The 25,108-nt window shown below is 37.4% G+C and overlaps 1 long non-coding RNA gene across 1 annotated transcript in view; it reads right to left on the reverse strand.

Annotated features, from left to right (window-relative positions):
• Nucleotides 1-963: 963 nt before the first annotated feature.
• LOC118840189 overlaps nucleotides 964-25,108 on the reverse strand; it is a 29,563-nt gene continuing 5,418 nt past the window's right edge. The window contains exons 2-3 of the long non-coding RNA XR_005009653.1: nucleotides 1,073-1,159; nucleotides 964-993 (exon numbers count right to left, since the gene is read on the reverse strand). This is a non-coding gene — a long non-coding RNA (uncharacterized LOC118840189). The remainder of the gene's footprint in view (nucleotides 994-1,072; nucleotides 1,160-25,108) is intronic.

Here is a 25,108-nt window from a genome sequence, read left to right on the forward strand (position 1 = left end):
CACACACCTCCATACTGCCTTCTAGAGGTCCTGGTAAGCACAGGTGCTGGTGACAAGCTTCTCTCTCTATTCAGTTATAGGCCATATATCTTCCTTCTCACTAATCATCTGACAATTTTCAGTGAAGTGGCACTTACCCCAAGTGAACAACAGAGACTGTATGAGTCCCAAGTGTAGGGAACACAGGAACCTGTCCTAGACTAAATCTGGGAACAGGCCACTAGCTAGGGCCTCTGGTGGATTTCTTATAGTTCTAGCTATGGGTATCCTTAATTTATTTGTTTGGCAGTTGATTACATTAGCTGATGATAAAATTATTTATAGTATTTTTTTATTCTAGTCTATTCCAGGGGTGGGGAACCTGCAGCCTCAAGGTCAAATGTGGCCTTCTAGGTCCTCAGGTGGGGCCCTTTGAATCCAAACTTCATAGAACAAATCCCTTTAAGAAAAGGGTTTTTTATGTAAAACTTGGACTCAGTCAAAAGGCCTTACCCAAGGACTTCGGAGGATATGTGGCCTTGAGGCTGCAGGTTCCCCACCCCTGGATTCTATCAGAGCATTCACATATACTTTTTTAATTGTTTATGAAAACATGCATGTTTTTACTAGATCACACCATACAAATCCTTATCTTAGTTTTGAAAGCAAACTTAAGCAAAACAACTCAACAACAAAATGGAGGCCTAAAGCAAAATGGAGTCAGTTGTGCTAAATTGGCCTATTCACTTCTGCATTTGATCTTCTTCTACTGTGAAAAATATATCAAGTGGCAAGAGTAACACAGGAAAATTCTTAGGGCTAATTTAGTCCAATGATCATTTATTAAACAGGTACTCAGGAAACAATTTATTCTAATGGCCATGAAGTGGCTGAAGCAGGTGCTATGGAGTGCTTAGAGCTTGGTCAGATATTGAAGATGCCAAGGTCATCCACTGCACCCTGGGCCATCACCAGTCTTCTTGACCTTTGTCCTTCTGCTGGACTTTGATGACTCTGGAAGAGAAAGTGAGCTGATGACTTTGTGTAACTCTACCTCACTTAAATCCAATTTATGCTCAAGTCAAGACATTACCTGGTGATGTCACTGGTCTTCTTCAAAAATAAAGGACAAGCAACCATAACCGCCAGGACAATCATAACAACAACTAAGTGCAAGGCCCTCGAGATATAAAGATAAGACAAAAATAGATTCTCCCCTCAAGGAGTTTATATTTTGTTGCAGGGATATACCATCTAAATAGCTAAGTATGATCATGATAATTAGAAGAAAGACAAAGCATTTAAAAACTAGGGGAACAGGAAAGCCATCTTGTAGGAGATGGCATATGACCTGACCCTTGAGGAAATCTTGTGTTCTAAGAGGCAGACTTAAAGGGGAAATATATTCCAAACATGGTAATATCTGTGAAAGGCACATGAACGGGAGATAGGATGTAATGGAGAACTGCAATTGGGCCAATATAAATGGAATATACAATGCATACAAGGGAACGATTTGCAATAAGCCTAGAAAGAAAGGTTGTACCTCCTCTTTCAACCCCCTTTTTTAGCTCTCCTTTTATAGTTTGTCTTCCTCCATTGGAATATATACTCCTCTCTCTATAATATAATATAGCATAATAAATATAATATAACATAATAAATATAATATAACATAACACAACATAACACAACATAACACAATATAATATAATATAATCAATATAATATATACATATGTGTGTGTATATAAACAACTATTGCCTAGCATAGCATGGTCAAATGAATGAAATAGAAAGTTTTGGGGATTATGGAGGTAAAGGTGTCCCCAGGAAGGTGTCTGATGATATTTCCCTCTCCCCTCACCCCATTACTTCACTAATGGAGCCTCTCTCCATTGTGGAGGAGGATGGGCTACTTCTCAATATGACTCTATTTCTGGGGGCTTCTCTGGGAAGTCAGGTGTATTTCCCTGAAGGTCTGTCTACATTAAGGAGACTGGTTTATCAATGAGTCTCACCTCCCTCAGCACCCCTAGGCTGGCCCAGAGTTTGGGTCCTACCAGCTGTGCCAACTAAGCAAGGCCTTTGCCCAGGGAACTCAGGAGACAATTCAGCTCCCTTAGATGTAGCCTAATCCTATTATACTCTCATCATGTGGTCTCAAGCTTCCTCCACCATAGCTCTATTCCTGTTCCACTAAAAGACCCTGTCCCCACCTTCTATTCCTTAGAAGAATATAAAGGCTTGTCAATGGTCCTTTAAATTTCCCTTCTTAAGGAAAACTTTTTGTCCTTCGGTAATTGCTCCACTCTAGTGCAAAACCTTTTTCCCTGACTTAGTTATATTTCTAGCAGCAGTGGTGGGGTAATTGGAGATCATCGCGAGGACAAAGAAAAAGTTAAGAGAGCTGAGGTACCAAAAGAGATAGATAAGTACAACCGAGTGACCTTTTCCTTTTTTTAAAAAATATGAACTTATATATAAAATATTACTGAACCAGTGCTCATAGAATTAATTAGATATAAAACAAGTTTGAAAGAGAGAAGGCTCTATACCAAGAAATGTTTATAGATTGAGTTCCATAATGAAAAATGCTTTTTTTTCAAAAGAGGGGGTTCTATATTCCCATTTCAATTAATGTAATCGCAGAAGCCCCACATACCTCAACTGAATCAATAAATCAACAATATAAATTAGATATTAAGGAATTTTTGTACAATCTACCAAATGCATGATTAAGTAATTAATCAATTTGAGAGGATTTAGGGTTTTGGTTATTGGATGAAGACAGATGATACCACATAGGAAGTAAAATGTAATTGCCTGAAAGAATCAGACACACCTCTAGGTCTATATATTTAAAAAAAAACAGCTAGTCCAGCGGTGGAGAACACCAAGTTCAGGAGAGGAGTTTTCCATTACCAAAGTCACAGCCCAGGCTCTACAGGAAATTGCTTTGGAAACCTTCCTCTGTCACAGACCCTGTCATCAGAGAAATTGGACCACTAACAAATAGTTTATTCAGCTGAGATAGTGAAATTAGACTAGCACAGGGGTGGGGAACCTGTGGCCTTGAGACTACATGTGGCCCTCTAGGTCCTTAAGTTCTCAACTGTGGCCCTTTGGCTGAATCCAAACTTCATAGAACAAATCCAAAGGATTTGTTTGGATTCAGTCAAAGGGCCACACTTGAGGACCTAGAGCATGGATGGGGAACCTGTTGCCTTGAGGTCACTCTTGGCCTTCTAGATTCTTGGGTGTTGCCTTTTGACTGAGTTCAAATTTTATGGAGGCCACATGTGGCCTCCAGGCCACAAGTTCCCCACCCCTGGAGCAGGAGAATACACGCAGAGGAGCTGAGTAACACACTGAAGACAAATAGATGTGGGTAGATAGTCCCCTGGGGAGAAAAGATGTTTCAAGGAGTCTGAACTCTTGTAACAGATTAGAATGCAGGGCATGGACTCCAGAAAGGACTTCCAGGCCACAAAGCACCAGGAATTGTCAGTTATCTTTTCACCATATGCATATGCTACATATATGCCCTACTAGCATTGAGTTCTGAATTTTAGCTCAGTCTGCCCATGGACTTGCATGTTTTTGTGGGAAGAGTATGCCTCAGGATTTTGGAGTGAATGTTTTATACCATTTTTTTCTTACTATACCACTTCAGTAAATAAGTTTTCTAAGAAATAATTGAGTCAACTAGCTAATCGTTAATGGGGAATATACTGGTAGGGCTCATAAATGACATAGAAACCCAGTCTTTTGGGGTTACCTCTAGGACCCTGAGAGTAAGTAGTATTCTCCTTTCTTGATACACAGTTTATGAGTTTAAGTGTGACTATTAGTGCATGTTGGGGGAATGGCCTCAGGGTGGGTTGCTATACTGTGTTTACATGAATGTCTACAAAACTGAGATCTTGAAGCTCCTTCTGGTGACATGCTCTTTTCTCTCATCAACATTTTGTTGCAGTTCACAGGGGTACAGACAGAATTTTTGTATGTATGGGGTCTTTCCAAATAGGACTGAAGCTCCTACAAATACACGGAAAGAAGTCTATCCTCTCTCCTCTCCACTAATGTTATTGGAAAGCTGAGCCGTCAGTCAACATCAGATCAGCCAGCAACGGTTTTAATAGGTTGCTTATTGATAGTGCAATCTGCCAGTAACAAGGGATACAGGAAAGAGTGTTAGACCCATACTTCTCTTCTGTCTCCACTTCCTCACTGCTAATTCAAAACTTACAAGAATAAAGTCTCAGGCACAAAATAATGTGCTCCTCTGGAAATTCTGATATCTTTTCTCTCTAGGCACATCATCATCAAATTTTAAGTAACTGGAGGTGGGAGGATGGGATTCTAGTTAGGATCCCTGTCTTTCTAAGTGCCCTAAGGTAGTTACAGTTTACATACATATATATACATATACATATATATATACACACACACACCTATCTGGGCTAAGCCTTGGAATACATTATAACAAATTTGATTTCTATTAGGGAAAATGAATCCATCCTTATCTTACAGAAATAGCAGTATGTAAGCTCCTCGAGGGCAGGTACAATTTCAGGTTTGCATTTGTTTCCTTAGTGCCTAGAATGGTTCCAAGTATATGTTACTAAAAACCTGTTGATTGATTAAAGCCAAGGGTCATTTGGAATGAATCTCCTACAGTTAGGCATATAGGTGCCATAGTGGATAGAGCACTGTACCCAGAATTAGGAAGACCTGAGTTCAAATCTAACTTTAGACACTAGCTGTGTGAAACTGGGCAAGTCACTCAATTTCTGTCTGCTTCAGTTTGCTTAGCTATAAAATGGGAAGGAAAAACAGCTCCAGCTTTGCAGGGTTGTTGTGAGGGTTAAATAAGATAATATTTTTAAAGTGTTTAGCACAGTCCCTGGCATGTAGTAGGTGCTATAAAAATGCTTATCCTCTCCCTGCTCTGTTTTTCCTATCTACCACATGCTCCGATCTTTTTAATTTATTTTTCAATGGGCCTTTTGAGAGAAAAAAATTTGAGAGGTCCTGAAGCTCTACACAATGAACTTAAAGAGATCAAAGGATTCTTTTGGCATCTTCCAAATCTGTTTCTGGATTATGCAATTAAAAGAAAAAGGTAGCCCATGGATGAGGCCAAAGATCCAGCAAGAATCAAGCTACTAAATGGTAAATGAGTCATGGTACTTGGAGGCTAACATATTAAAGAGTAGATATCGGGTGGTTTCCCAGGATAGCACAGTGAAAGGTCAGTCTAAAATTCCATTAATAAACACCAATTTTATGGGTTTAATAATCTCACTTGACAAAACTTGTAGATACCAGTTAAACCACTGCCAGATTTGTGTTGACTAAATATTTGTTGTTTTACAGAATTGGAATAGGAAATGAATATGTCTTGAAGTTTGTGCCTTAAAAGTAAATCTTTGCTGGGTTGAGTAGGAAGGAACACTGAAAGGTAAGCATGACTACTTTAGGCATGGGTGTGTTGGGAAGGGCTGAATAAGCAGGATGGAGATGATAGCTATACCACCAGTTAGTTTTCCGGCAGAATAGAAGAAAAGAAGAGAGAAAAGAAAAGAGGAGACGGAATGGATGAACTAAAGGGACTTTGGGAGTAAATGAAACAATCACTAAAATGCAATTGTAGAAGTCAACATAGAATAATAATAGCTTACATATTATACTTTAAGATTTGATCCCTAAGCACTCTGAGATGTAGGTTCTAGAGATATTCTGTGGTATCTGAAATTACTTCTAGTTCTAATTTCGTGATTCTCTAAATTCTAAAGTCTATACTCTTTCGGAAGAGGTTGACCTGGTTAGAAATAGATGCTAATTGAGTTAGAACTAAATACTAATCAATTTCTGAAATATTAATTAATTGAGCATTGCAGATAATCAATATTCTAGCTCTCCTGTTACTTTGGATTAAACTGGGTCTGTAGGCAGAAGTAAATTAATGAAAATCAGAATTTGAAAAATTAAATTTAACACATATGAGCAGATTTTTTGTAACATTACCATTTTTAATACCTGCATCACTAGAGTGAGCCTGATTTATAAGTTAACTTCTTTCCATGTATACAACATACATACATGCATGCATACATACATAGTATTTGTATCTTTAAATTCTAGAATTAACATAGAACCTTAGAACACTAGAACTCCAAAGAAACTTAAAGATAACCCAGCTTCTAATTTTATGGTTGTGGAAACTGAGGCTGCATAGGTTAGTAATGATAGAACTCTGTGCCTGGAATCAGGAAGATCTGAGTTCAAATATGACCTCTGATACTTACTAGCTGTGTGCCCCTAGGCGAGTCACTTAATTTCTGACTGTAACAGTTTTTTCAACTGTAAAATGAGGATAATAAGAGCACCTACCTTATAGGGTTGTTGTAAAGATCAAATGAAGTAATATATTTGTAAAGTACTTACCACAGTTCCTGGTATATAGTAGGTGCTTAGCATAAGCTTGTTTCCCTTCCCCCAATATCAGCATCTTTGTGTCATAGATTGTCACAAGACACTTTCTGCACTCAGCTAGGAGAATCCTTGGACAAGAGATGTAGTCTATTGCTGGGACTATACTGGAGACCCTTCCACCTTGGTGGAATCTTCCAATACTCATATTCCAGATGAGATAAACTTTTAATAATCCAGGCTCACCTCCACACCACAATGAGGCATCAGAGTGCATCAAGACTTTCATAGAAGCCCTTGGTATGTTGGGTAGATCACAGGATGAGATAATGTAGACAGGTTGCAATCTTAAACTTTGGAGAAAGGACCTACATTGATGAAAAGATGGACCTATGGAGGGATTGAGGGCATCAATCCCTTTGGGGCTACCACAAGTAATAAATAAGAAGGAGATTAGAAGCTTCACTGATGCAAGATAACCATTTCTTATATCACTGTCTATCATTTTGGAGTTCTTAACCTGGGGTCAGTGAATTTACATATAAACACATATATACATGCATATATTTCAATATAATTTATTTCCTTTGTAACTTTATATGTTTATGTATGTATTTAAAAACATTATTCTGAGAAGGGGTCTTTAGGTTTCACCAGATTGCCTCCGCACCTCTGTTGGCCTTGACTATTTACTTATTTGTATATATTTTTATAACCGCCTATATGTATGCCTGTTGTTTCCTTAACACAGTTCAAATTTCATCTGTGGAAAGAATTGCTTTATCATTGTCCTTGTATCCCTACCGCCTAACATAGAACCTAGCACAAAAGAGGGGCTTACTTAATGCTTATTGGTTAATTAATTGATTATACACACCCTGGCAACAGGGCCTATGTCTTCTGTTCCCTCTATTAAATGTCCTTTCAAGTTCTGGTATAATAGTTTTTTATATGGTAGACAATGTATTTTGGTGATTTTAGCTCAAGTTATTTTGAGAAATTTTGTGATATAATCCAAATTCAAAGTGGTACAAATGCTGAGGATAGGATTTTAAGTAATGCACTATAAATCCTTATCATTTTCATTTCAGCTCTGTTGATAATTTGCCTGTTAATGGGGCAATCTTGAAAATAATCATTGCATTTCATCTGTTTAATGAGGCTCTCATAAGAGTCAATATGAGTTTGAATAAAAAGGCCCGCAAAGGGGATAATCCAGCCATGATGTTTGGAATTAGGGAGAAGGCTTTTTGTGAATCCCATGGCAGACTTTTTCAGACTTCATTTGGCATTCTGTATGATTCACACCAAAGTACTGTCAGACCCTACTGGCAATCTGGCCAAAAGTACCATCTGATCTCCTATTCTCTAAAAAGGCTTTGGTCACATTAGACCATAGAGTGGCCAACCTTCAAAGACAAATGAAAACTTCTGGAAATTCTTTTGTTGTATCTTGAAGATGATAGTGACCTCTAATGTAGGTGAGAAGACAAAGTTGATTGTTATGAAGGTGAAAGCTTGGAGCACAGCAACTCTCTCTTGCTTGGATGTCAGGTTTGTGGAAGCTAGAAACGTATCTTTCATGTACTCTTGTAGACAATGAATCTGGAGGATCGGCTTCTATAATTTGGAGGCTCAGTCACTTTTCTTTATGACTAGTGCAAGATATATATGGTGGCTAGGAATCTTCTTGCAGAATATAACACAGATGCTGCCTTGGTTTGGGGAACTTCCGGTACCTGAATCTAATCAGTCTATGAAAGCATTCTATCATACAAGCAGATCCCAGATACAGGAGTCTGACTGAAAGAAAATTCAGAGAACATCCCTGTTTAGAAGTTATGGGCTCTTAGTCAAACCCCAAGCGGTTTTTAAGTGATGTGACAACTATCTTGGGAGAACAGCAGCTGAAAGATTCCCCCACCACATATTTCTTGATCATCTGTGCTCTTATGGGAGCATAGTCAAGATAAAAAATTTAGAACATTAAAATCTATGTAAAATGAAGAATTTAGTGTTTAGAATAAATGATTTTCCTATAAAATACAAGTTTACATAGATTAATATTTTAAGGGAACCTCTACCATATCAGCTTATCAGCTGGAATTCACTTGGAACAGACTTCCTACAGGACTGAACATTAATTAAAGAGAAAGAAATTTACTAGCAGCCCCAAATATATCCATTGACACTTTTTGTCTTTGCTAGAAAGTACCTAAAAGTTTGTTAAATACTGCACTCTTTAGCTTCTGTACCAGTTTTAACTACTTTTGTAATTATTTTCATTATTTGCTAAAAGTAAATGAGTCTACAAGTCATTCTTCTATTATCTTTTTTTCCTTTTTACTGTATGCCTAGGTGCTCCCTTTGTAGAATCTCTATATCCCATTTCTCCCTTCACCTGCCTCCTTTTTGCTCTTTTTTACCCCCCTCAGTTATGGAATCAAATCAATATTGCCACTGCTACTGGAAAGGCTTTGACAATCTACTTCCCTATAATTCCATTCTCTAACTCTATAACTTTCCAGACAAAAATACCAATCTCTGACCACTACTCCTCTATGTGTTGTCTTCTCCTGTTATTAGAATGCAAGTCCCTGGTGAATAGGGAATGTCTTAATTTTATATTCATATCCTCAGGTCTTAGTTCTCTGCTTGGTAGATAATAAGTGCTTAATAAATTATTTTTCATTCATTCTCCATTAATTTTTTGTTCTTTTCCTCTCTCCCTCTTTACCACCCTCTTTCCTTCCATACTTCCTCCTTCCCTTCTTTCCTTCTTTCTCTTCCTCTCTTCTTCTCCCTTTCTTTCTTTCTTTTTCTTTCTTTCTTTCTTTCTTTCTTTTCAAGTTGTAACAAAGAATTACAACCAATGGAATGAACCATGAGAAAGAAGAAACAAAAACATAAAAGAAGAAAAAAAGAGCAAATAGTTTGCCTCAATCTTCATTTAGACTCTGTAGTTCTTTCTCTGGATGTGGATAGCTTTTTCCATCATGGGTCTTTTGGAGCTGTCTTAGAACCTTGTATTGCTGAGAAGAGCCAAGTCTATCAAAGTTAGTCATCACAGATACTGTGTTTCTGTAATCACATATGATGTTCTCCTGGTTCTGCTCCCCTTACTCAGCATCAGATCACATATGTCTTTTCAGGTTATTATGAAGTCCATCTGCTCCTCATTTCTTATAGCACAATAGTATTCCATTTCATTCATATACCACATCTCGTTTAGCCATTCCTCAATTGATGGGCATCCCCTTGATTTCCAATTATTTGTCACCACAAAAAGAAATTAATGAAAAGAAATGCTAGGGAAGGTGGCCTAGTCATGCCAGATTTTAAACTGTATTATAAAACAGCAGTCATCAAAACTACTTGGTACTGGCTAAGAAATAGAATGGTTGATCAGTGGAATAAGTTAGGTACACAAGATGCAGTAGTCAATGACTATAGCAATCTACTCTTTGGTTAAGAATTCTCTATTTCACAAAACCTGCTGGGAAAATTGGAAAATAGTATGGCAGAAACTGGGCATAGACCAATATCATACACCGTATATGAAAATAAAGTCAAAATGGGTTCACGATTCAGATATAAAGACTGATACTATAAACAATTTGGGAGAGCAAACAATAGTTTACCTGTCAGATTTATGGAGAAGGGAAGAATTTATGACCATACAAGAGATAAAGAGCATTACAAAATGCAAAATGGATAATTTTGATTACATTAAATTGAAAAGTTTTTGTACAAACAAAACCTATGTTTTTTGTTTGTTTTTGCAGGGGGGAAGGCAGGGCAATTGGGGTTAAGTGACTTGCCCAAGGTCACACAACTAGTAAATGTGTCAAGTGTCCGAGGCCAGATTTGAACTCAGGTACTCCTGACTCCAGGGCCGGTGCTCTACTCACTGTGCCACCAGCTGCCCCAAAACCTATGTTTCTTAAAGGAAAAACTCAATTTAAGAGTTACCTTTTGCAAAGCACTTTTTGTAGTCTTCTAGCTACTAATGCCTTCCCAACCAAGGTTAACCTGTGTCTGCTTTGTATGGTTCTTATACATAGCTTGATTTGTATATGTCTCCTAGTTAGAAAGGAAATACCTTGATGGCAAACACTTGTTCACTGTTGTCCTTATATCTCTCATTTGTATCACAGAGCTTAGCATATAGTAAGTACTTAAGAAAGTTCTTGTTGATTGGTGAAAACATTTTCATTTCCCACCAAACTCTTCTCCCATATTATCTAATGAGTAATGTACAGAATTGAGTTTTATTCTTTGTTTCTTTACCAATATGAGGTTTGTGGAAAAAATGGTTAGTAAGCAGAAAGCAGGCCAGGAAAAAAAAATCTTGAAGAACTCACCAAAATGGACCATCAACCCCTGAATAATTGAGAGACAAATATAGATTGGCTAAAGACAAAGTGATTTTCTTTTTTTTAAATTAAATTAAAATTTTGGGGGGTTACATTTTAAGTTCTGAACTGTCTCCTTCCCTCCCTCTTTCACTAGAGAAGGCCACCATTTAATGCAGATTTATAAATATATGTAAAACTGTACTAGGTGTGCTTCTATTTATTAGTTCTTTCTCTGGATGAAGAAAGAGTCTTCCTTCATAGGTCCTTTATATTTGATTTGAGTATTTATAATACTTGGAATAACTTGGTTGTTCAAAATTTGGGTCTTTTCTGGTGTCTTCCCAAAATGTCTTAGGTGGACAACTGCTTTACCCCAACTTTTAATTCTTTCTGCCACTCAAATTTCACTCTGAGGCTTTATTTTATATTGTTAGTGGAGGAATTTAGAAGAGCCAGGTAATTTTCTGCCTTATTCCACCATCTTCCCCAACAAAGGGATTTCTCTGAATGTCATAGATAATTGGTGGTGAGGTGTTTATTTCATAGTAATAACCTATTACAGAATGGGGAAAGACATGAATCCCCTACATAACACCTGCAAAATCAGAAACTTATACCAGACCACTTTTAAGGTCTCTTCTAGCTCTATATCTGTCTTGTGAGATAATATTTGTAAACCCCTTCACATACTACCTAGTACATAGTAAGTTCTTAATAAATGCTTATTCTCTTCTCTCTTATTATCCATGACAGGGAATATCCTCTGCTTAAAGATCTCCTGGGACAGGAAACTCAGGGCATCATAGGGTGGCCTACTTCATGTTCTAATAACTCAAGATATAAGGAAATAATTCCCTATATGGAGCCCAAATGTGCCTTCCTGAAACTGCCAAACATCGCTCCTAGTTCTCCCCATTGCAGCCACTCCACAGAAGCTCCTTATTTGGAGGCAATTATCATGTTCCAAGACTTTTTTTAGCTAAAAGTTCCAATTCTTTCAATAATTCTTCATGACAGAGTTTTACGGCCATAGCCTTCCTGTTGTTCCACTAACTTATCACTTATCCACTAAATTACCTAACATATCACTTGAATATCTTAATTTTCATGATCTATTGCACAAAAGTACTTGTCTTCCTTACAGTATATACACATAGTCCTTTTTAGTTCTGTTTTACAGTTATACAGTCAATTTGATGTAATAAATAGAGTGTTGTGCAAAGAGGCATGAGAACCTGGTTTTAAATCTCACCCATGATAATTACTAGCTCTGTGATTCTAAGCAAGTTGTCTAATCTCCATGTGCCTTAGATGACTCCATAGGACTTATCTACTAAGTTTTAAAAGAGTTTCCTATCTATATTAGTAGAAGGAAATTTTCCATAGGGAGCTAACCAACCAATGAAATCATTGATCTGGACTAACAACCCTTTCCTCCTACCTTCATTCCCCTCCCCACAAAAAATCAAAGAGTAGAGATGTTAAGGCTGTTTTTATGTGTGAGCACAAGAGCTGTTGAATTTGCTTGATTTTCCCCACAAGTACAGGCAAGATCCTTCAAAACCTACAGCCACAATCCTGGAAAGCCTTTGAAGTCTGACCTCTATTATCATTCTTTTTACTTAGTCTTTTTTGGACTATGACTCCAAAACTGAATTTTCTTCAGAAAAAGTACAAAAAACAACAAAATTTAACAAATTTTTAAAAATACACCAGTTAAGATAATCGTTATCCTAATGTTATGCCACATTGTGGCATAGACAAGCCCTTTCTGGGTCTCAGTTTCACCATTTGTCAAATGAAAGGGATGAACCAGGTGAGCACCATGGTCTCTTCACACTTTGACATTCTTTGACATTGATGATTTATAGAATTTAAGAATAATTGCATTTGAAAGGACCCCAGAGGTTATCTAGTCTAACCCTGTTATTAGACCATGAATCTCTGCCATGACCTACAATGCATCAGTTATTTGGACTTCTAATGAAGGCCATTTCATTACTTAGCAATCCATTATTCTATACATATCTTGTTTGTATAGATTTGTTGGTATGTTATCTCTTTCATTAGACTGTAAAATCCTGCAGGATGGGGACTGCTTTTGCCTTTTGATATATAACACAGAAAAATGCCTAGCACATAGTGGGTGGTTAATAAATGTTCATTGATATGAGCTATCAAGATATTCCATTCTTTTTTGAATATCTCTAATTTCTTGAAAGTTCCCCCTCACATTGAACTGAAATCTGTCTCCCTGTCATTTCCACCTAGTGGTCTTACCAAACATTATTAGTAAAGATTACAGCAATAATATTCACAGAATCATGGAATCCCAGAGATGGAAAGGATCTCAGATGTCATCTAATTAAATCCATACCTGAGTAGGAATGTCCTCTACAATATTCCTAAGAAGTGGCCATTCAGCCTCCATTTGAAGATTGCCAGTAAGAAAGAATTCAATTTCTTCTGAGAAATCCCACTCCAGGTTTTAGAGTGTTTTTTTGACTACTGTTTCCCTTTATATTGACCCCAAATTTGCTTCTCTGCAATATTTACCTATTTTTCATAGTTTAGTTTGTAGTGCCAAACAGAGCAAATCTACTACTTCTTCCACATAAAAGCCCTTCAAAATTTAAAGAAGACTTGGGCTTGAGCCAGAATCCAAAGCACTTAATAAATACTTGTTGACTGACTGACTAATGATTCTCTGGGCTAAACATCCCATTTCCTTCAATTGGTTCACATAAAGCATGGTTCCCTTCAGTCCATTTACCATACTGATCACTATTTCAGGTATGCTTGAGTTAATCAATGTCCTTCCCAAGACATGCCATCAGAACTAGGCAGAGCAATGAATGTGATCTGAGTAGGGCAGTGGGACTGTCACTTTCCTTATTCTGTACATTGTGCAGCCCAAGTGTGTATCAGCTATTTTTGGCTTCCATTACACATTTTTTCAGGTATTGAGATTATAGTCCACTGAAGCTTCCACATTTTAAAAACTGAATTCTTTCCTGTCATAACTATACCTGCCCCCCCTTTCCATATTTAGAACATTTAAAAAAATCTTATTTGGTTAGCAAAGTAATAGAAGATGAATACAAAATCATGGCTTGCTGCTATAAGAATACTATGAAGAGTACTAACTCTCAGAATGAGAGGTGGTTCTCCAAACAAGTTAAAGACAACAGCATTTAAAAAAAAAAGAATTTAGTTGGGCCCACCAGTGCTGCAAATCCTTCACCCTCAAAAGTCTTTACATAAGAATAACTGCTGCTTTCTTACAAGATGCAAATGCAAAAACTAACAGCTTGTGTCAACCAACCTGCCTTAACATGTAGGTGTCCAAATCCCATCAGAATCTAAATTTCCTTAATGTTGAAGCCTCCTTGGGTCTGAGAGCTTCATGAATCACCTTTGACAGTTCTCTGAGCACAAACATCTTGCTGATTTCCTGGCAAGATTGCTCCCCATTATAAGAATCCCAGACACTAGCAGCTGGGAGGCTTATGCACTTAGCTGAGTGATGGTATGCTATCTATTCCTACTAGAATAGATTAGAGTAGGGCAAACCTGAAGACAATAGTATGGGAACAATGAACAGCTACACTAAATTCCAGAGTCCCACTCCCCCGATTCCTGACAGAGTAGCAGTCTGCCTATTAAATAAAAAATCCAGACTTAAGTAAAATCATGTTTTGTCATATCATTCTTATTTCTTTCCTTTTAAAAACAAACATAGGGGTAGCTAGGTGGTGCAGCGAGTAGAGCACTGGCCCTGGAGTCAGGAGGACCTGAGTTTAAATCCAGCCTCAGACACTTGACACACTTACCAGCTGTGTGACCTTAGGCAAGTCACTTACCTCCGATTGCCCCTCCTTTCCCCCTCAAAAAACACAACAAAAAGCCAAAGCTACTAAGTCCTAGCCTACATGGTTTCTGGACTTCTCCTCTCACCTGCCACCTTGCCACCCTGGAGAATCCTCTATCCTGAGACTCTGTTCTCTGTATTAGTGATGCTCTCCCTAGGACTCATCTTTCCTCATGAGAAGTAAGATATATGAGAGTAGGGACTTTCTTATTTGCTTGTATTTGTATGTCTAGTGCTTAGCACAAAGTGTGGCACATGGTAAGTACTTAACAAATGCTCCATCCATCCATCTACTATACTTGTAGATCAGAAGAAGGCTGTAAAATGCATATATTGTACAGTTAGATTTTTAGGAAAACATTTGCTAAGGTTTCTCATGTTCTCTTCTTGTAGAAAAGCTGAAGCAAAACAGGGTAGACAATGGTATATTTATAATAGCCTGATCCCAAGAGTAGCCTTTAGTGGTCTGATATCAACTTAGAAGGAGATTTTTAGTAGAATGCAACAAAATTTTGTGCATGGCCCTGTTTTATTTAACTTTCTTATCAGTGAAGTTTTTTTAAATTAGTCTTTTATAGAACAGACTGCTTACCTTTTATATAACATAAAATGTAAAATCTATCTAACATTCTTATTAATAATTGTCAAACTTACAAGAAAGAGGGGGATAAACCTGACTATGACATGAATTTAAAAGTAAAGCCATTTAGAAACAGCTAAAAAGAGTAACTATTTTATACAAGAGAGGTGAAAGAAGAAGAAAGGATACAGAGGATTTGGATGGGGGAGGAGGGCTGGTAGTTCCATTCATCAGGAATGGGTTCAAGAGGGAACAATACATATATGTATTTAGAACAGTATAAAAGTCTTCTAAATTTAGAAGAAATAAAATGGTAGGGGTTTAGTGAGGGGGGAGAGGACAAGGGAGGGATTTTTAGAGGGGAGAATGAGGTAACAGGTAAAGGGAGTTTAGATTAAGGGAAATGGGAGGATGGGGAAGGGATCCTTAGAGTGGGGAAGGCAAGCAATAGGAGGGCAGGGCAGTTGGTGGAGGAGCGGGGTAGACAAGTCATATGAATGTGGTGTAGTGGGTAGAAGTAAAGTAGAGGAGGCAGGAAGAATAGGAAACAAAAGATATGTACAAACATAAAAAACAAAGATCAGCAGTAGATTGTGTTTGGGAAAGTATATGTCTATATACATATGTATATATCTGTATGTGTATGTCTATATCAAGAAATATCTAAATTATATTGTAACCTTCTGAGGGGGTGGGGGAAGGTGAAAAAGGACAAAGTTAAAAAGTGCACAGCAGAGAACAAAAGAAAACACACCGAAGCAAAGAAAAGATGGACAATTCTCAACACAAGGTTTATTATTTATAATAGAGGAAATGAAAATTTATTGTTAGCTATTTGAATCCTCTCCTATATTCTGCTATACATGTGACATGCTTGCTTTTCTTTCTTACTTTATATTTAAGTTTATGATATGTTTTTGTTTCTTTTCTTTACATTGTATTGGTGTTCTGGTAAAATAAAATTTAAAAAAGTTAGTCTTTTATTAGAAACATAAAAAGGATTAAGAGACAGTATTTCAATTAACCAAGAAAGATCAAAGGGATAATATATGAAATGCTTACTTTTATGTATAGTTTGGTTTAGTTTTTTCTACAATCTATAGTCTTTTGGGGTGTATATAATTCAAAATGAAAATGGTAACTCCAATATTTCTCTGTTTGTCTCTTTCTCTTTCTGAACTTTGTGTTCTTCAGTTTTTTTTAAAGATTAATTGGTTAGGTCCTACAGCCAAGATCATGGAGTACATGCTGGGACCCAGCCTAACACTCTCCTAATATTCCCTTCCAAACAACTTAAAATAATGCCACAAATCACATTTTAGAGTTGTAGAGCCAACAAAAGGTCATTTTTTCCAGTCTAAGGCAAGCGAAGAGGTCTGAAGGAGAGTTCTGTAACACTGGAGTGGCCTGGAACTCAGCAGGAGCACCAATAGTGGGCCTTGGAGGTGGACATAACAGCAGTAGCAGCACCTGCTGTGGCAGCTTCAGGAACTCTCAGCTCAGAGATGGTAAGAGGGTTGGAGAACTGGTCAGAAAGAAATTGCACTGGGTACAATTGGTGCTGATTAGCAACTCTATTGCTTATAAGTAGTTCTGGGTCACAGTTCTAGGTTGGAGATGAGTGCATGTGATTGGTCAAAAGGGAGCAGGGACCCTGGTCACAGTTCCAGGGCCAAGAGGAACACAAGTATTTGTGGCTTCTGGGGAGCAGGGGCCCTTCCTGGGTGAGGACCAGAGCATAGACGAGGAGAGCATTGACCATACCTCTCCCAGGAGAAAGCCACCTTGGAAGCACTGAGAACTTGCAGACTCCACCCTCCACTCCCAGAACTAGTTCTGAAAACAGCAGCATGAAAAAGCTTAAAATTTGGCACAGTGCCCCCCAGGGGAGCAGAGCCCAACTTTAACATAAAGTTCAAAGTGAAGAAGTAGGTTGGGGAATTGAGAAAACAAGAACAACAACAGCAAAAAACTTGATCATAAAAATTTACTAGGGTGGCCGAGAAGACCAAGACATAAGCTTAGAGGAAACAAAAATGTGAAAACAGCGAAAAACAAAGCCTCAAAAATGCCAATGGCACCGAAGCCCAGCAAGGATTCCTGGTAGACAAAAAACTGGGAAGAGAAATGAGAGTGATATGAGAAAGCTAGGAGAGAAGAGTCAACAACTTGTTAAAAGAGGCACAAAGAAATACTGAAGAAAATAAAACCTTAAAAATCAGAACTGGCCTAATAGTTAAGGAGGCACAAAAATTAACTGAAGAACAGATCTCCATTAAAAGCAAAACCAGGTAAATGGAAAAGGGGGTACAAACATTCACTGAAAAAAAGAACCCCTTAAAAAGCAGAATTTGCCAAGTGCAAAAAGAGATACAAAAGCTCACTGAAGAAAATAATTCATTAAAAACTGGAATTGGGCAAGTGAAAATTAATGGTTCCATGAGAAATTAAGAAAAATGAAATCAAAAGAATGAAAAAAATTGAATACAATGTGATATATCCCACCAGATAAACAGCTCATCTAGAAAATAGATTGAGAAGAAATAATTTAAGAATTATTTGACCATCAGAAAGCCATGATCAAAAACATAACCTACACATCGCATTTCAAGCAATTATCAAGAAAAACTGCTCAGATATCAGAACTAGAGGGTAAAATAGAAATTGAAAGATCCGCAAATTGCCTCATGAAGGAAACCTGAAAATGAAAACTCTCAGCAATATTATAGACAAATTTCACAGCTCCCAAGTCAAGGAGAAAATATTTCAAGTAGCCAGAAAGACACAATTCAAATATAATGGAGCCACAATCTAGGTAATGCAAGATATAGCAGCTTCCATGTTGAAGAAAGAAAGGGCTTGGAATACATTTTGAAAGGCCAGTGATCTAGGATTAAAAACAAGAATCACCAACAATAAAAAAGTTCTGCCCTTTCCCCCAGATGTCACTGAAGGTGAAGAAGGAAGCCGCTGTCCTCCCCAAGACAGAGGCCATGTCTAAGGCGGTGTTGAAGGGTGTCCACAGCCACAAAAAGAAGACCTGAACATCCCCCACTTTTCAGCGACCCAAGACACTAAGACTTCGAAGGCAGCCCAAAATCTCTCGGAAAAGTGCCCCTCGGAGAAACAAGCTGGATCACTATGCCATCATTAAGTTCCCCTTGACCACTGAGTCTGCTATGAAGAAGATTGAGGACAACAACACCCTAGTCTTCATTGTGGATGTCAAAGCCAACAAGCATCAGATAAAGCAGGCGGTAAAGAAGCTGTATGACATCAATGTGGCCAAGGTCAATGCGCTGATCCGGCCAGGTGGAGAGAAGAAGGCCTATGTCCGACTTGCTCCAGACCACGATGCGTTAGATGTTGCCAATAAAATTGGAATCATCTCAACTGTGTCCAGCTATCCCTCTCCACCTACAATAAAAAGTTTTCCAGTATAAAAAAAAACAATAAAAAGGTTCTTACAAATATTTTTGTGCATATGCATCCTTTCCTTGTTTCTTTTATCTTTTAATGATATCAGCCTGGTAGATGTAATGCTAAAATAGAGAGTATTCATAGTATACACACGGCAACTTTTGGGGTTTAATTCCAAATTGCTTTCCAGAACTGTTGGATTATTTCATAATTTTACTAATAGACTTTGGAGGCCAGTACACCTGTCTTTTGAAATCCCCTCCAATGATAATCAGTTTCCATTTTTGTCATTTTTGTCATGCTGACAGATAAAAGACAATACAATACTTCACCATTGTTTTAATTTGCATTTCCCTTACTATTAGTGTTTTGGAGCATTTTTCATATAATTGTTGATGATAACTTGCTTTTTGCTTTATTTTTAAAATAAATTTTACAAATTTTTTTCCACACCCTGTAATTTTCTCCCTTCTCATTCCTCTTTACCAAAGAATCATTTCATGTGACACAGAATATTTTTTTAAGAAAAAAATAAGGAAGAGGAAAAAATCAGCAAAACTGATGAATACGTATGAAAAATCCATATATGTGGGCAATGTTCCATGACTACGGACCTCTCCTTTGCATAGGTGTAGGGAAAGGGAGGAAGAATTTCTTCTCATATCTCTCTTTATGGAGGGGGAGGGCATGCTTATTCTTTGTAATTTGGTATCATTAGCCATTGATTGCTTTGTGACTGTTCTTTCCAGTTTTTCTTGGTGGTGGTGATGTTGCTTAGTCATTTCAATAATGTCTGACTCTTTGTTACCCCATTTGGGATTATCTTGGCAAAGATACTGGAGTGGTTTGCCATTTCATTCTCCAGCTAAGTTGAAAGACGAGGAAACTGAGGCAAACAGGGGCAAGTGACTTGCACAGGGTCACATAGCTAGTAAGTGTCTGAGGCTGGATTTAAATTCAGGAAAATAAGTCTTCCTGATTTCAGGCCCAGCACTCTGTCTACTATGCCACCTAGGTACTAGGCAAGTCATTTAAGTGCCATTTGCCTCAGTTACTTTAACTATAAAACGAGAATAATAATAGTACCTACCTTCTAGGATTGTTGTGAGGTTCAAATAAGATATTATTTGTAAAAGAGTTTAGCATAGGGCCTGACCCATAATACGCATTATAAAAATTCTAATATTATTAGCCCTGATTCCCTTTGATGGGTAAGGTAGCTGTTATTTAGCTCTGTAGTTTGGACACCACTGCTGGTTCCAGTCTTGATGAAGCAGTTGGAATTACGTTCCAGTATTTGTCTGTTCCAAGGTTTTTGTCTCAAGGCCTTGGTAATGCACTGTTGATTATTGCCTTGGTAGGATTCTGTGCTTTCTTGCTTATATGATGCTCATTCAATAGTTGTTTCTGTCCCATTATGACTCTGATAAGTCCCATAGGTATCCTGGGGATCAGGCTGGATCCAGGCATCCTGAATAGTTCCCGTGACACTAGCACCAACTTGCTGAGTTGGTTGTGTCTCATGCTTTAGCACCCAATGCTCCAAGAAATATGTGGTTGGTCCTTGTACAGTGATGTATGGGTGTTCTATTTTGACAGTCCAGGGTCAAGGTTAGGTTTCAGATCCCTAATTATTGGAGCTACAGATCATTCATAAGCCTGCTACTAAAAGCTCTGGCTAGGAGATCTCAGGTCCTTCTGCAGGTGCTTATGTGTTAGATTCCCAGATGAAGTTCATCTCCCTGGCTTTGTCAGTTTCTGACTGGTTTAACTGGGTTTGTGTTGTGTTCTATGTTATAACCTCTTTCCCCAACTCCACAGGTTTACTTTTTTACCTGCCCTTTTGCTGACTTTCCTGGTGGGAAACCTCTTTCTGACTTCACTGACTATATGTTTTTGTACAGTTATGAACTATGTGGAGGACCTTACTTCTAATTTTTATTTTGCAAGACAAACTTTAGTATAGCTAAGAAAGTATGCTTTAGTCTCCCGATCACTTATCCTCAAGCACAGATCGTCCTGAGTGTTGGTGCTCCTACACTATTCTTGCAGAATGATGTTATTCTTCATCACTCGTCTTTACTTATCCTTCTTTGCTTCCATCTCCTCTAAATGTCTTAAAATCCAACTTGATTGATGAGCTATCTATAGGCTTCTTTAAACAATACCTTCCTTATAAAACTATACATTTGTTTAGAATTTCATTCTTGACAGATTCCTTCTTGGGTCAGTTTTCCTTGTGGAATTTTTGGCCATAGGGTCCTACATATCCTGTCTCTGAATCCTTTGAAGTTTGTTCTCATGAAGTCTGGGATGTGTGTTAGATCATGCCTAGTGATTCCCTCTTCTTTTAAAAAAAGAATTTAAGTTTTTTAAAAATCTGATTTCCAAATTCTTTCCCTCCCTCTTCTCCTTTCCACATCCATTAAGGAAAGAATCATGGTACTATATATATATATATATATATATATATATATATATATGTATATATATATATATATGTATATATACACATATATGTAAGCATGCTAATATGTGCGTGTGTAGTCATGCAAAACATATTTCTGCATTAGTCATGTTCCAAATGGAAAAAAAGAAAGAGAAAAAAATGTGTGCTTCATTTTGCACTTTTGAGTCCACCAGTCCTCTATATGGAGATGGACAGCATTTTTTCAGCATGAGTCATTTGGAATTATGGTAGATCATTGTATTGATTAGAGTTACTAAGTCTTTCACAGTTGCTTATCTTTACAATATTGCTTTTACTGTTTAAACTGTTCCCCTGGTTTTGCTCACTTCATTTTGTGTCAATGCTAGTCTTCCTAGTATTTTTTTTCTTTTCTAAGCCATCATTCCCTTCTTCTCTAACAAAACTTCTGAGATGAGGTAGCCATTTCCTCTTATCGCCTCTATCAATACTATTTAAGCTGCCATTTCCTGTTTTTGAGACCAAAGAACCAATTCAGCTTCAAAATAGCATTTTTAATTGTTGACTCTTCCACATTTTGAAGAATGTAATTGTGTTGTCAATAAGGCATGTTGGCATATCAATAATTTGTTAACACCTCTGTTTTTGGCATGGGAGGGGGAGAGAAAGAGAGTTGAGAGAGAGAGAGAGAGAGAGAGAGAGAGAGAGATCTCCAAAACTGGATACTCTCATCCATAACATAACTCCATGCCAGAATTTCATCCATTTTCCCAGGTGGTCTATATTATATTCACAACAGTGTCCACAATTCTTCTCTCCTCTGTTTCCCGAATCCCTTTACACAAATACACCTTTTTAATATATAATGTGCCTCTACTCCTTCATTACTTATCCTATTCTTTTTGAATGAGATGTGCTATTTTATACTTTATATTATTGGATTTTATTCTCATTGTCCTATTTTTATTCCTGCATTGTTACTTGTTCCTTTCTACGGTATCTGCCTTGACAGAAATATGTGGGAAGTTTATCCTACCACTACCACTTTTTGCCCAGGCATATACTTTTTAGTTGTAAACTCTTTTGACCAGATTTACAAGAATCTAGGCAATTGTATTTTTACCAGCCATCATTACCAGCACTCTATTCCTGATAAATGGCCAGTCACTTCTGTATTTTAAGATTTTGGTTTAAAAAAATCCAAATTCTAGTCTCAGACACCATCTTCTTAATAAATTGCATATTACCTAAATTCCTAAGTATCTTTATCTTCTAAAGCTTTGTCATCACTTGGTGGTAATAATTTTCAATAACCTGCCATATATTTGCTGCTAAAGGTCTTTGGTGTCTTGCTCAGACTATCATAATCCTTACCAATGCTTCCTATGTCTTTTCCCACTGCAACATTTGGCCCATATAAATCTTCAGGCATGGGTAATGGTCCTTAAGCATGACATATTTTGATAGGTTTCTGACAATGATTGCATTAGCTTATTTGCCTGTCATGATAACACTTAACTCTTATTGAGATTTAATTTCTTTGTGTGTCTTACCATTTTTATAAGAATTAATGTTGCATTCGCATCCCCCCCCTTTATAAACCTACCTTTCTTTTAAACTTCCATGTAAGAATTTACATTTACTCCTATTCTATTTCATCTTACTGGTTTTTGCCCATTGGTCCAGCCTATTGAGGTAATTTTCTATTCTGAATCTGTGATAACAATAATAATATGCACATATTTATATAACATGTTATGGCTTAATTAGAATACCGAAAGACCTTTAAAGGCTAGAATGTTAGGTAGATTTTAACAAAATGAAAATCACTAAGAAAAGTTTAACATCTTAACACTTGAGTTTACAAAGTAATTTCCAAAATGGGGCATATATGATTAGATAGCAGTTCATCTTAATTCAATGCAATTCGATAAATATTTATTAAGCATCTATTACATTAAAGACACTGTGCTAGGCATTGAGGATACAATGATAAGCAGAAAAGCCTTTACCCATGCTTACATCCTACTGGGGGATACAATATGTATACAGATAAGAAAACATAGTGTATATACTACACAGCCACAGTCGGACACACTGCTCCTGACCCCAGCATAGTGATGTCATTTTGGTCCTCTTCAAGAATGGAGGAGAACAACCAACCAAACGATGTGAATTAATATTATTGGCTGAAGTAACTAACGATACCATTATGTGCAGAAAAAACACAACTAATGCAATCTTAGAAAGCATGAAGAAAGGCATGGTGTACTGGGTTAGGAAGGTAATAGATACACTGTACCTTACCCTGGTTAGGTCGCCCTAGAAATAGTGTACCCAATTCTGGGCATTACAGTTTAATAATGGAAGAAGGTATTTAGGATGGTCAAAGACTTAGTGATCATGCCATGTGAAATTCAGTTGAAGAAAGGAACCGTGGATGTTTTGCCAGGAATAGAGTAGACTGGGGAGTGGGGTGGGCATGATATCTGTATCCAAATATTCCAAGGGCTAAGTGGAAGAGAGATTATAGAGTTTTTCCACTTGACCCAAGAAGGCATAATTAGAAGCAACGAATGGAAGATATAGAGAAACAGATTTTGGCTTTATGAAAGGAAAAATCCCCTCATACTTGTCCAAAAATGGAATAGGATTCTTTGAGTGGTAGTGGTTTACCCCTCAGTAAGTTCTTCAAGCAAAGGCTGGATGACCATCTCTTTGTTATATTGTAGAGCAAATTCATATTCAGGACTTCTTGGTGAGGTCTATTCTAACTTTGAGAGTCTGTAGAATCTGTGAAATAATTTATAGATTTATTTGTCCCTCATCTAGAGAATTCAATTCCTACCTTCTAGCTTCACATTACTCGAAGATTTGACCAGCACTATATGGATGCCTTCATCAGTTAACAAGCATTTATGAAACATTTACTATGTGATAAACACTAGGATAGGTGCAGGGCATACAATGACAAAAAGAAAACCATCCCTGTTCTCAAGGAGCTCACACTCAAGGAATTCATTGATAACTATGAGGGTCAAGGACAGGACAGAAAGAGGCTGAGAACATAAATAAGGCTAAAGGGAATGGCTCACTATTTGTAATAGTGAATGTGCCAGTGGGTCAGTAGTGAATAAATTCTGAATGAATACCATTGGGTGCATACATTATTTTATTAATTTTTCTCTATCTATATACACGCAATCCTAAATACCTACTTGCTTCTTCACTCTACTGGGTAATGTACAGTATGAATTTAACTGGGTCTATCCTGGAATTTATAGCATAACACAGCTAGGTGGAGCAGTAAATAAAGTGGTAGGCTTGGGAGACAGGAAAATTTGAGTTCATATCCTTTCTCAGGCACTTACCTGTTGTGTGACACTAGGTAAGTCACTTAATTTCTCTCTTCCTGGTGATTAATAATCATAATAATAATAATAATAATAATAATAATATAGCCCCTACTGCCAAGGGTTGTCATAAAGATCAAATGAGATAACACATGTAAAACACTTTGTAAATCATAAAGCGCTGAGTAAAAGCTAGCTATTTAGAAGGAGAAACAGGCAACTGAACTATCCCTGAACAACTACGTGAGCTAAATATATTAATTATCAACACTGGCACAGTCTCGTCTAGGCATGTCCACACAATGATGGATAGAGCCATTCATTGTCTTTTACTTGGAAAGTCTCCATTATTCTTCTTCCTTAACATCAGGATTATAAAAGGGCCCCACAGTAAGAACATAATGCATTCATGTTGTATGTTAAGCATTAGGGTAAGTGCATACTGAACAATAGTGAGTGGAGAGCTGAACTGTCCCAGAGGGGTCTTTGGGCTTTCGCCCAGTCAGGAGTATGTGGGATTGCCTATACTTTAATGTCAGAGGAGGAGCAGCTGCTACTTTTGGAATCTATCTGTTGGCCAGGAGTCACAGAAATTTTTCAGGCCTGCATTGCAAAAGTTCTTCTAACCTGATGGTGTCAGTATTTTTATTTTATTTTTACTTGTTGGGGGTTGGATGGTTCT

This window comes from Trichosurus vulpecula, chromosome 2, assembly GCF_011100635.1.
Source record: "Trichosurus vulpecula isolate mTriVul1 chromosome 2, mTriVul1.pri, whole genome shotgun sequence".
NCBI lineage: Eukaryota > Metazoa > Chordata > Mammalia > Diprotodontia > Phalangeridae > Trichosurus > Trichosurus vulpecula.